The sequence below is a fragment of the Vulpes vulpes genome, chromosome 15 (assembly GCF_048418805.1).
Source record: "Vulpes vulpes isolate BD-2025 chromosome 15, VulVul3, whole genome shotgun sequence".
NCBI lineage: Eukaryota > Metazoa > Chordata > Mammalia > Carnivora > Canidae > Vulpes > Vulpes vulpes.
The window spans coordinates 62,276,889-62,281,526 of record NC_132794.1 but is presented as its reverse complement, the minus strand read 5'-3'; positions in this window follow the sequence as shown (position 1 = coordinate 62,281,526).

Genomic DNA, 4,638 nt, shown 5'->3' with positions numbered 1-4,638 from the left:
AGTCAGCGGTTTTTGATTTGCTGCTCCCTTGGGTTGCTTTCATTTAGGGGGGTTCTGGAAGTGCCTCCTATGTGCCATGCACCTCGGAGTTCCTCAGTTAATCCTTCTAATCCTGTGAGCTGGTGCCTTTATTATTTATCCCCATCTTCCAGAAGAGGAAACTGAAGCTCTGAATGGTTGCTTGGTCAGATCCAAGGGGGGCTAAGTCATGGGTCCTTCCTCCCTCACATTGCCCTCCCCATTGCCAGTGAAGAGCCATTTGGGCTGTCAGTCCTGCTGGAAAGTTCTAGAAAATGCCAGTAATAGAGCAAGAGGTCTCCTGCTTCCCAGCTGCAGGAAATGGTTCTTCCTCTATCTCTACTCGGGTCTCAGGGAGATTACCCCCCTTCCCTAGCCAGCCTTTCTCCCAGAGCCCAACAGAGCTCAATTCCCATCTGCTGGCATCCTCAGTCCCCAGAGGATGAGCAAGTCTGGAGCAGGCACTTCAAAGCCGCCTGCTTAATTGTGCCTTCCTGTGCATCATTAGGCGGGGAGCAAAGCGGAAAAAAAAAAATCACACATTTTCACAGGAGATCAGCGCAGGAAGGCAGCGCCTCCTCAGCCCTGTTTGTGCTCGCGAGCTGGTGGCAGGTCTGGACGAGGCAGGAAGCATGGAGGGAGCGCTAGGACGTGTTTACCTGCTTCTCCCTCAGTTTCCTGCTTCTCCCCCTCCACCCTGGGACAGAAAGGAAGGTGGTTCTTGGGGAAGAATGGTTCCATTGTGTGCTTTCTTTTCTTCTTGGGCCTAATTAGGAATTATGCTTGGGAATCAAGCTAATTAATCTCTGCCAGCCCGGGGTGAGATCCAGCTCCTCGCACTATCAGCGCTCATCAATAACTCAGGCCCGGCTCTGCAAACAGCCCTGCCCCTTTAATGAGGAGGAGGTGCAATGGCCCCGGGGAGGCCTGGAATCAGGAGGCGGTGGCCCGCAGACCGACAGGGTGGAGGTGTCCGGGAAGAGGAGCCTGCAGCCCGCAACTTTCGAGTGGGGCGGCCCCCACGAGGCCGGCGTCCAAATGCCCGAGACGCCGCCGTGAGGCCCTATAAGGCCCGGGCGGCAGCCTCGTCACTGTGCTGCTTTGAGGCATCATCCAGTTGCTCTGAGCTGCGAGGGTGGTCACTGGGAGCGCTCAGAAGATGGAGAAAAGCCACCACGGCAAATGGCTGGGTCCTAGCTCAGGTCAAGGTGGTCCCTCCTGCTGGCTGAGCAGAGGCCCTGCCGCAGCCTGCTCCCCACACCGGGCAGCCACCTCGGCCGTCAAAGACCAACCGTAGAGGAGAAAAGACTCGGGCTTGAGGGCAAACAGGGCTGCTGACAGCCAAGGAGATGGGAGAAAGCAGAAAATCTCAGAGGGCTACTAGGGACCCTGCATGGGAGTGGGGGTGGCGGGGCGGTGGGGGAGTGGGGTGGGATGGGAGGCGTCTGTTCAGAGCTTCTAAACAGTCTGTGCTGGCCCTGGGCGTCCTCACGGCCGAGGCGCTCGATCTTCAGATACAGAGTGGACTTCGCTCCAGAGTGGAAGACAAGTGCTCTGTTTTCTCCCAAGGAGCCAATCAAGAAACAGAAAAGAAAAAGTGGTAACTGAAGAGACTGTGGAATTGAAGAAACCCAGAATGGTCTTATGACCTTCGGAAGTCTTTTTTTTAAAAAGATTTATTCATTTATGATAGACATAGAGAGAGAGAGAGAGAGAGGCAGAGACACAGGAGGAGGGAAAAGCAGGTTCCATGCCGAGAGCCCGACGTGGGACTCGATCCCAGGACTCCAGGATCGCGCCCTGGGCCAAAGGCAGGCGCCAAACCGCTGAGCCACCCAGGGATCCCTGACCTTTGGAAGTCTTAGTCTCCATTATATCAAATATGTTGGGGGGCACCTGCCTGGCTCAGTTGGTAGAACACGCGACCCTTGATCGTAGGGCTGTGGGTTTGAGCTCTGCGTTGGGTGTAGAGATTGCTTAAAAACAAAACCTTGTTAAAAAACCCAAAGCCCCCAAAACAAATACATTAAAATGAGCTCAAATCCCACATTAAAACATAATTTTGCTATGAAATTTTGAGATAACTTTTATGATTTTTAAAACTATTTTCATTTTTGCGGTTTATTTATTTAGAAAGAGTGTGAGAGAGTGCACTGCAGGGGGGGAGGGACAAAGGGAGAGGAGAGAGCAAATCTTTTCTTTTTTTTAAGATTTATTTATTTTTTTTTTTGAGAGAGAGAGCATGAGCAGCAGAGGGGCAGAGGGAGAGGGAGAAGCAGACTCCTCACTGGGGAGCGAGCTGGATGCAGGACTAAATCCCAGGACCCTGAGATCATAACCTAAGCTGAAGAAAGACATTCAACCCAGGTGCCCCAGAGAGAGCAAATCTTAAGCAGACTCTGCTGAGGTGGAGTCCAACATGAGGCTCCATCTCGAGACCCTGAGCTGAGATCAAGATTTGGATGCTTAATGGACTAAGCCACCCAGGCACCCCCATTTTTGCAGTTTTTTAAAAATATTTTAGCTCCATAATATTTTTTCAGGTTGCAAGCATTTTCACAGGCTTTGAAGGGGGCATTGTGGGACCTGGGGCATTGTGTTTACAGTCTCAGAGAGCCTGGAGACTTTAGCCAAGACTCGGTCTGGTGGAGCAGACCATCAAGAGTGAGGAAGGAGAACCTGGCAGCATGCAGCAGTACCCTGTACCAGTTCTTGGAAAAGACTGGAGGTCTAGGCCAAAGGGAACAGGAAAACCCTTTCAGGTTGTCTTCTGGAATAACTGATTTAAGAGGAAAAGAAAAAAGACAGAAAGGTTCTTTCTAGTCCTATGGACATGCATCCCCAGTACAGGGCAGAGGTTAGAGCTCCTGGGGCTGGAGGCATTCATAAGGGAACGCCCCAAAAAGATGAGGACATGGTGGCCTTCCAAACCCATGTGGCCACAGAGACACTGGATCATTCACCGATCCAGTAGACAGGGACTATCACAATGTCCCACGAACACCAGAATACTGGACACAGTGACTTGAAGAAATTCAGATGGAGACTATACCAGTGTGCATCACAGCTCATAAAATGGAGGAAGGGGATTCATTCTCCTTAATAACCTGTGTAGGTTTACTTGAATGTGGAATGCCAGGAATCAAGAATGGCAATTTTTCAAATACTGATCAGACCGTTGAGATCGGCTAAGGTCCCAGCAACTCCTCTGCAAACTCTGTTTTTTCCGGTTTTGTAGGAAGTAGCAATGAGGTGTTGCAGAAGCCGTGGTGGGACATCTCTATCTCCCCTCAAGGGACAGCCTGTGCGGGGAGTTAGCGGTCAGCTTCCAGGGGCAGCGCCTCTGCTGCAGTCTTCCTGAGGCCTGCCTTCCCAGGGGAACTCCCAGGAATGATTGGCCACAACAGGGACATTACTACCTTTATCACTTCTGCCCAACACAAGACCCTCAACGAGCAATCTTCGTGGACTCCATCAGACTGCTCGGGACTTTCTCAGCGTTACGCAACGTTACAATCTCAGTGTTTCTCCGGATTCCTTTCCCTTTTGATTTCCCGCTGGTATGATTGCCAATAAATTCCTCTAACTGCCTTGTTGGCATCTTCTTCCTGAGGACCCAACTGACACAGTGGCCAACCCGTACAGTGTGACTGGGCAAAGCCTACTGGCTCACTCTTTTGAAATGTTAAGACTTAAAAGAGTCCTTGTAAAATGTAGCCATAGGAAGATGCTGAAATATTTCTCTGGATTGCCCTGAAAGAACGTAGACCACTGCAAAGATGGGTCAACATCTCTTGGGGCTGATTTGACAGCCATTACCTCTCACAGGATAGCTAAAGAGAAATCATCCTGGGAGCTGGTTTTTTTTTTTTCTTCTTTCTTCCCGGGAGCTGGTTTTAAGGAAAGCTACTATTTATTTTAAAAATATTTATCATTTATTGATAACTTATTGTGTGACAGGAACAGGAACCATGGTAAGAGCTTTCCATACATTGTTTCACTTGATATTACACAATTCTAATACCTATCTCCATTTTTCAGGTGAGGAAATGGAGCTAATTAGATGAGTTTGGATTTGAACTGATGACTGTTTGATGCCAAAGCTAATACTCTTTTATCTTGACGCATGCCAACAGTACACACGCAAGTACACATGATGTGATGTACTTTTGAGATTCCATAGAAGAAAAAAAAAGGTATGAACCAGAGTAGAGAAAACAAGAGAGAAAAATGTGGTAGAGGAAACCAAAACAAAGCCACTGAATAAAACTGGCGTAACCTTCTATGAAGAGACAAAAGAGAAAATAAAGGCAGGGAGATTTTGTTGAAGTTTTACATGTCTTGACCTGTTACTCATCACGTGCTCTTGGAGACATACAACTTCTTTGGGCCTCAGTTTTTATAATCTATTAGTAAGACAGCTGACGAGATGTTTCTAGATGTCATTTCATCTCTAACATTCTATGCTTTCTTCTTAGCTTTTTATTGTTTTATATAAAGAGAAATCAAGGTACAATGTTTATTTGCTTTCACCATATCCCACAATTAGTAAAATGATCTGTTGGGCCTCTAGTGTGAACAGTGGACTTCATAATTATCAAGAGAAGCAATCTGTTGGTA